This window comes from Macaca nemestrina, chromosome 12 (genome assembly GCF_043159975.1).
Source record: "Macaca nemestrina isolate mMacNem1 chromosome 12, mMacNem.hap1, whole genome shotgun sequence".
Lineage (NCBI taxonomy): Eukaryota > Metazoa > Chordata > Mammalia > Primates > Cercopithecidae > Macaca > Macaca nemestrina.
This window is the reverse complement of record NC_092136.1, coordinates 17,277,172-17,285,817: the sequence shown is the minus strand read 5'-3', so window position 1 is coordinate 17,285,817 and position 8,646 is coordinate 17,277,172. Positions and strand designations below refer to the sequence as shown.

Genomic DNA, 8,646 nt, shown 5'->3' with positions numbered 1-8,646 from the left:
CCACGGTGGTTTGCTGCATCCATCAACCCATCATCTAGGTTTAAAGCCCCACATGCATTAGGTATTTTTCCTAATGTTCTCCCTCCCCTTTCCCCCCAACCCCCAACAGGCCCTGGTTTGTTATGTTCCCCTACCTGTGTCTCTGTGTTCTTATTGTTCAACTCCCACTTATGAGTAAGAACATGAGGTGTTTGGTTGTCCATTCCTGTGTTAGTTCACTGAGAATGATGGTTTCCAGCTTCATTCATGCAAAGGAGATGAACTCATTCTTTTTTGCTGTCACCCTATTTTCACCTCTCCTTCTATACTTTGCTTATTACAACACCTCTTTTCTTGTATTCCATTTGCCAGTGGATGCAGTCATCACTCTACTGCTCACTCATATCTCATAATTCACTTTCATCACACCCTGCTAACTGTACGTACACCCTCTTTGCAGGAACTGGTGACAACTTCCCCACTGACCTTTCTTGAGAAAAAAAGGTGAGAATTTAAAAGGGAAAATAACTGGGCTCTCACTAGACTTAGAGAAACTTCTGTAGAGATCCTCATTAGACACAGGGACGATGGTGAGCATCCCGAAAAACTCACCACTAGGGTGCCTTTTAGGCAATTGGAGCAAATTCATATTGACAGCTTCAAGACAAAGAAATTCATTTCCTGCTGCAATACCATTTGGGTCCAATACAAATTGGAAAACCAAGAAATTTGGCCTAAAAATGGTTCTTTACATTATAATACTATTTTACAGTTGGACTTATTCTGTGAAAAGGAAGGAAAATGGACAGAGGCCCCTTATGTACAGGTGTTTACAGCCCTTAAACAGAACCCTCACTTAAGGGAGAGCTGCAGGATGTGTCTGGCTCATGTTACTTCCGGATACCAAGAAACTGCACTTCCTAGATGATACCCTCCTAGATGCTCTCCCTAGGAGGCCCACATGCCCCCTGGAGCCTCCTCAGTTCCCTGATTCTGAGGGGAGTCCACTAGTTCTCCAGTACAGGATTTCACCTAAGGTCATCAGACATCCCTCCCGCTTAGCCAGTTAGGCCCAACCTATACCCCCTGCTGCTTGAGGAAATAAGCCCAACCAGTACCACCAGGAGTGAGGCCCCATATCAGCCCCTAAAATTGAACCTGTGTCCATTGCAAGAGGTAGCTGACAGATATAGGGGAACAATCAGAGTACATGTGCCTCCTTTTGTGTCTGATTGGATTTTATGCAAGGAGAAATTTGGCCCATTTTTGGAGGATCCAGGGAACTTTACAGAGGAGTTTGTTAAATTGACCATATACTTTGACTTAACTTGACAAGACTTGCAAATATTATTGTCCACCTGCTGTACCATAAGATAGAAACAAAGGATTCTGGGTACTGCCCATGAATACGCAGATGGAGTAACTGCTTGAAACAAAAGCCATGCCATTTATCACGTGGAGGGAGATGCAGTTCCAGACCTGGACCTCAGTGGGATTGCCAGAGGGGTTCCCAAGATTTCAAATGCAGAAATCACATGGTAACTTATTTAAGAGAAGGTGTGGAAAAGTGTATGGTTAAGCCAGTTATGACGAGGTTACAGAAGTAACTCGGGGAAAGAACATTCTGCTCTGTTTCAGGACAGTACGGCTGAGGCACTCAGGAAATACACTAATACAGACCAGACTCCTGGGAAGGGCAAGCTCTCGTAGGTGTGCATTTTATTACTGGATCTGCCCTTGACTTAGGAGGAAACTACAAAAGGCAGAAATGGGACCTCAAACACCCAAGAGGCAACTCTTAAACACGGCCTTTGGAGTAGACAACAATAGGGGCAAGGCAGAGGAGGTGAAGAAAATCCAAAGAAATAGCCAAAAAGCACAATTGTTAGTGGCTGCTTTAAACTCCGTGCCACCTCAGGATTACCCATTCTGAGAAAGTGTCACGAAATCGGCCTCTGGAATGTCCAGGTGAGAGTCCCTGACTTGCTGTCCCCTGGGCCAGTGTGTTTTCTGTAAGCAAGAGGGCCATTGGGAAAGGGACTTCCTCATGCTCTGGAAAAAGCCTCGGCCACCCACCCTCATAAAGGCTGAGAGAACAGAGGATTGAATGGGCCCATGGTTTCCGCTGGACATCTTGCCATCTCCACAGAGGAGCCTTGGCTAACTCCTGATTTGGTAGGTAAGAAGACAGTTCTTATTGGGTAAGAGTTCTGACCCATTTCTCAGGGCGAGTGTCTTCCTGCTCTTATACCATAACAGAGATTAATGTCCAAGAATTAGGAGATTCACCCACTGCCTTGGTTACAATGTGCGGGACCATAGGTTTTAAACCTGAGTGCCCTATGTCTTTACTGGGAAGAGACTTACATTCCCAATTACAGGCCACAGTTCAATTTGAGGAGCCTTATGATAAGGCAATAGGCCACGAAGGGCTCTAAGTGCATAACTTAATACAGACAGATAAATAAAAGACCTCGCTTCCACTGCATGTTACTTCTCAAGTAGACCCCTCTGGGAAATAGAAGTTGCTGGTAGAGCTGTTAATGTACCCTCAGTCCAGGTTACCTTGAAGCCCAATATTGGTTACCCACGGAAGAAACAATATCCATGAGACCTGAAGCACAATCGGTCATACAACCCCTGATAGCAAAATTTCTAAAGTATGGACTACTACAACCCTGGCAGTCCCCAGGTAACACCCCCATCCTGTCTGTAAAGAAAGAAAATGGGGAATACAGATTTAAGACCTGAGGACAGTTAATGAGGTAGTAGTCCCTGTCTACCCAATAGTTCCTAACCCTTATACAATATTGACCCAAGTCGCTGAAGATGCTAATTGGTTCACAGTATTAGATTTAAATGTGCTTTCTTTTACATACCTTTACACCCAGATCTCCCAGTATATTTTTGCTTTGGAATGGACTATCCCAACCTTCATACTATATCTCAGTTTACCTGGACTGTCTGTCTTAGGGACAGTCTCATCTCTTTGGGAATGCATTGACAAAATCATTAAGGGAATTATAGTTAAAGAATGTATCCATTTTACAATATATAGATGACCTATTAATTTCCAGCCCTACTAGGGAATACTCTGATAAAAGTACAATTCAGGTCCTTCATTTTGGGAGAAAACAAGGGTATTGTGTATCGCCCACCCCAAGCACAAGGCCTAGATTTCTGTTCAACATGTTGAACACTTGGGATACATGTTCCCTCCTGGGACAAGGACCCTAGCCCAGAAACAAAAAGAGACCATCCTGGCACTTCAGCCCCTTCAGAGTAAGAAATAGTTAAGAACCTTTGTGGGAATAACTGGATTATGCTGGATTTGGATTCCTGAGTTGGGGCTTATAGCAAAACCACTCTATGAAGGTCTAAAAGGGAATGATCATGAGCCTTTGAACTGGGATGGAACCTGCCAACAGGCATTTCTAACCTTAAAAGAAAAGATGGGAACAGCCCCTGCTTTGGGACTCTCAAACTTAGAAAAACCTTTCACCCTCTATATGGCTGAAAAACAAGGGACAACTTTGGGTGTTCTAACTCCAAGGCTCGGGAATAATCCTAGACGAGTGGCTTCTCTAAACAGCTGGAACAGGTGGTAGCTGGATGGCCAGGATTCTTGCAAGCTATGGCCACCATCACTCTATTGGTAGAAACAGTAAATTTACCTTGGAGCACCATTTAGATGTTATGACCTCCCCATCAAGTACGGAAGGTTCTAGAGGCAAAAGGACATCAATGGCTAATAGGAGGCCAGTTACTTAAATATCAGGCCCTTCTGCTTGACATCCCCAGATGTTACCTTTAAGGTATGTTAAGTTTTAAACCCTGCTACCCTGTTCCCAGACTCCACATCCCAAGAAACAGATCCCCAATTCATCCACTCGTGTGTGAAAACCATGAAACAGACCTACTCTAGCAGGTCTGACCTTAAAGATGAGCCCCTGATAGCTTTGATGTTTTGTGGTCTACAGACAGGAGTAGCTTTATTCATAAAGGAGTAGGAAAGAAGGCAGGTAATGCTATAGTTAACCAAGAAGAAGTTATTAAGGCCAAAGCTTTACCGTCCCAGACTTCTGCTCAAAAAGTGGAATTAATTGCTCTAATAAGGACCCTCCAACTGGGAAAAGAGTCAATATTATTTACTCACTCTAAATATGGGTTCCTGATGCTCCATGCTCATGCTGCCTTGTAGAAAGAAAGAGGACTACTAACATCTAAGGGGTTCCCCATGAAACATCACAGAGCTCTTAGAACTTTTAGATACTGTCCAGCTCCCAAAAGAAATAGCAGCTATTCATTGCAGGGGACACAAAAAGGGAGACATGTCTATTATTAGAGGAAATGCTCTGGCAGACAGAGCAGGCAAGGCCACTGCTACAAGAAGATCAGTGCCACTGGCCACTGCACTAATGCCTATACTCCACCCATGTCAGCAGAATCATACTATGCACCTGAGGAAATGAAACGAACAGAAAGAAAGGCTTACAAAAAGAGTCCCTCATGGCACTTGCTAGAAAGCAGTAAACTTTCTCCCCAAGGCTGAGCAATGGAAAATAATTAAGCATTTCCCTAACTCCTCACATTTGGGATGGAATTCTCTCTTCAAATCGGTTTCCCAAATATTCTTGGAGAAGGGACTATTCCAGACTGAAAAAGGGGTCACCAGGACCTGTGAACTCTGTGCCCATAATAACCCAGGAAGCCACCTACTCAAACCTTTATAACATCAAGGAACCCTGGGGAAGACTGGCAAATAGACTTCACTCAGACTGCCTACAGAGTACTACAATATTCGCTAGTACTTACAGCCATTTTCACCAGGTGGATAGAAACTTTTCCCGCAAGGACAGAAAAAGTATTGGAAGGGTCCAAATTCTTACTTAAAGAATTTCATCCCAAGGTTTGAATTACCAAAAAGCTTGCAAAGTGCTAATGGACCCTCCATCATAGGTAAGGTGACCCCGCAGGTTTCCTCCATCTTGGGCATTGGGCATTACCTGTCGTCGTCGTTCCTCCTGGAGGTTTCAATCCTCTGGTAAGGTAGAAAGAGCCAACCATGCTTTTAAAAGGACATTAGCAAAACTCTGTTGGGACACCTGGGAGGCCTGAGTTTTTCTCCAATCCATAGCCCTCTTGTGCATAAGGAGGGCTCCAAGAGGAACCCTAAAACTTAGTCCATTTGAAATAACCTATGGAAGGCCCTTTCTAACTTCAGATTTCCTGTTTGATGAGGAGACACCTAGAACGCTCATTCATATGATCAACTTAGGTCAGTTTCGAAAGGCCTTTCAAGAATATGGAAATAAAGCATTTCCCTTTCCCACAAAGGAAAAGAATAAGTCCCCTCTTGAATCCGGGACTTAGTCTTACTGAAAACCTGGAAAGAAGGGAGGCTTCCCCAAGGATCTATTACGACCAAAATAAAAAGCCCCTATCAGGTGTTGTTAAATACCCCCGTGCTGCTGTGAAACTTCAGGGAGTCACTAGTTGGGTACACCTGTGTAGGATTAAACGTATTTTCTCATGAGTCCCTGCAGGTGTGACAGAAGAACACCACCTACACTTGTGAACCCCGAGAAGATTTAAAGCTGTTGTTTCACAATCACACAGATAAGTAGCATGACAAGGAAAAGTATGTGCAGTAATAAACCACACCTGTTGTTCTTATGGTAACAATTCAGAGTTAGTTGAACTGCAAGCTCAAGGCCTTCCACCCTCCTGCAACTCTTTAAAATTAAGGAAGAGTGCATAATCTCTGAGGGGAAAATGAGGTCAATCAGCAGGGCTTGTGTTCCAAGCACCAGTCACAACCCCAGCCATGACGCACAGCTGGTCAAAGCCCCAATTTTGGGGTTTGCCTGCATCAGAATGGTTAAATCAAGCGAATTAACATATGCATTACCTCACATAGTTATCCTTTTTGTGGTGAAAACACTTAAAATCTACCCTCTTAGCATTTTTTAAGAATACAGGATATCATTATCTACTGTAGTCACCATGCTGTACAATAGATGTCTTGAACTTATTCCTCCCATCTAACTGAAATTTTGTGTCCTTTGACCTACACCATGAAGGCAGCGATTTGTGACCTTAAGTTATTTCTGTGCTTACCTGTTTAAGCCTCAAAGCACGGAATTTACCTCTGTCTAAACTATTTCATTATTTGAACATAATTGTGACCCTACTCACAGTAAACTGTCAGTACCAACAAAACAATGATATTGTATTTATAATTATGATGGCTATTTTTAATTTACTTGAGTGTTTATTATGTGCAAAGTACTTTATATTCTTTCTGTTATTTGTTAATAATTCTCACTGCCGCTCAATGAACATGATAACCTTGATATTCCCATTTCATAAATTAAGAAACCAAGAGACAGAAAGGTTAATTATAGTGTTCAAGGTTAAGTAGCTAAAATTTGGGTTAGAGAGAATTGTGGTCTAAGCCTGTCCAACCCAAACCCCTCATGCTTTGCCAAATTCTATTCTGCTTCCACTTAATATAAACAAACAAGTTAGTTGTCTTAAATGTCTTATATTTACATTGAAATTGTCTTCTTGAAACTCTTTGGCCTTCGTTTTTTTAATAAATGTTATTGCATATATCACTTTTTGAACTAATTTGCAGGTGAACTAGTTTTCAAAGACAAATCAGGCTGAAAATGTTGTGTCTGCAAAGAACCAGCTAGTGACTTGTCAGTAATTCATAACTCCAAAATGTTTTGATTCACACATATCAGGGAACTTCTTTGAAATTAACTCTCTTTTTCTCCACCTGCACCACTTTGTACGTGAAGGAACAGCCCACAACTTATACAGTGCTACTTTCCTCTGATAAATCACAAAAGAAAAAAGTAGCAAATGTTTTTATATGACTATGCATTCATTTTGATGTTGTTCATTCAAACAAAATTCCACTTGAGGGAGAGGGGTTCAAGAGAAGTGGGAAAAAAATGATTTTTTAAAGTTGCTTGCCAGTGGCCACATAACAATCAGCTGCAAAATAAAAAATCTCAAACACAGGTCTTCTCTTTTTACTTAACCAGTATATTTTCCACACTACTTAAAATTCAGAGGATTACATTATTTCTAACCTTTATTCTTCTGTGACCCTTTTCTCACCAGCAAGGAAGGAAACTTATTTATCAGGCTCCTATCACCTGCCCAACACTCATCTTCGTACACACTTTCCTCTTACAAGGGCATGACCTAAGGAATAAAATGTCCATTTATAGTTGAGGAAACGAAGCATCAGATAAGTTTATTTGCCTAAGTTGACTTGTAAGCTGAACAAATAAATAATTTAACCCTAGAGTGTAGTTTCCACCTTTTAGGTTGGCAGAGGCTTAACCAAGGGTGTAGATTAAGTTGAAGTTATGACAAAACAGCAATAATTGAGAAGTGAAGAGGTCTTGGAGGTAATGTGATGGGAGGGGGCCATGGGGATCAGTGAAAAGACTGGCCTTGAATAGGAAGATAAGTGAGAATAATTGTCGGTGTAAGTAAAGGCACAGGGAATTCATGGGATCAGGAGAGGGGCACCAGCACAATATCTTTATTTGACTTCATCTAAAGAAAAATCTAAATTGTCTGATGTTTAGGTTTAAAAAACACATAAAAATACAAAGGAGAGAAAAAAACAAGTGCCATTTTCTTATAATCAATAAGCTACTATTTTAAAGTCTAACATATCTGTTTTATGGGGTTTCTTTCCATTTTTAATTACACAAAGTCATGTGCTGATATATTGTGCTTGTTAAATTAAGATATAAAAAGTAGAAGTAAAAGACTCCTCTGCTCTCCTACTTCTCATGACCAAAAAAATACTATTCTCTGCCTTCACACACACAAATATGTACTAACACACGCACACACAGAGAAAATATTATTGACGTTTAGTGGTTTATTTTCTATCAATGTTATCATACTAGATGCATCATTTTCAACTTACTTTGCACTCAACATTGTTTTTCAGATTGATCTGTATTAACAAATAAAAATACAATTCATTTCTTGTAACTGCCATACAGTAATCCGCCATACACCATGGTTGCCAAAGCAGTCCCCTAGTTGATTACTTCTATGTTTTATTACAAACAATTCTGTGGTGAAAATCCTTGTACATGTTTCCATGTAATGAAATTCTTAGGTATTAAGAATATCTAAATTAGTTGTTCTCTAAATAGATAACTGTGAGTGAATCAAATGGTTAGTACTTGCTTTAACAAACACCACCAAAGAGCTGTCCATGCTGACTGTGCCACCAGCAGTGTACGACAGAGCCGCCACTTCCCATCTCTGGCCACACTTGATATTGTCAAGTGCTTTAGTCTTTGCCAATATGTGAAATATGTGAAAATGGATTCTTATTGTTACTATAATTGGCATTTCCCTGATGGCCACCAAAGTATTTTAAATGTTTGTATAAACAGTAAATTTTTTGTTTACACATTTTACCTATTTATATATTAGTTGTTTAGCTTTTTCTTCTTATACTGTAGCAGTGCTTTTTATATTCTGATTCTTTGGCTATTACACATGTTGCCAATACCTTCTCCCAGGCAGTGTCTGGTCTTCTGACTCTGTTTATGGTGTCTTCTTATCATTCAAAAGCAATTTATTTATTACACTGCCACATTTATTGATCCGAATTTT

General features: G+C 40.8%; 1 protein-coding gene across 3 annotated transcripts in view; it reads right to left on the bottom strand.

Annotated features, from left to right (window-relative positions):
• The window catches only part of LOC105466440 (olfactory receptor 4S1), an 88,763-nt gene that overhangs the window by 58,792 nt on the left and 21,325 nt on the right, over positions 1 to 8,646 (bottom strand). The window contains exon 1 of one of the 3 annotated variants that reach the window (XM_071074627.1): positions 4,986 to 5,385. The exons of the other annotated variants lie outside the window; for them this stretch is intronic. The gene's annotated coding sequence lies outside the window, so the exon portion shown is untranslated. Of the gene's footprint in view, positions 1 to 4,985; positions 5,386 to 8,646 lie in introns of those variants that run through there. 3 annotated transcript variants of the gene reach the window in all.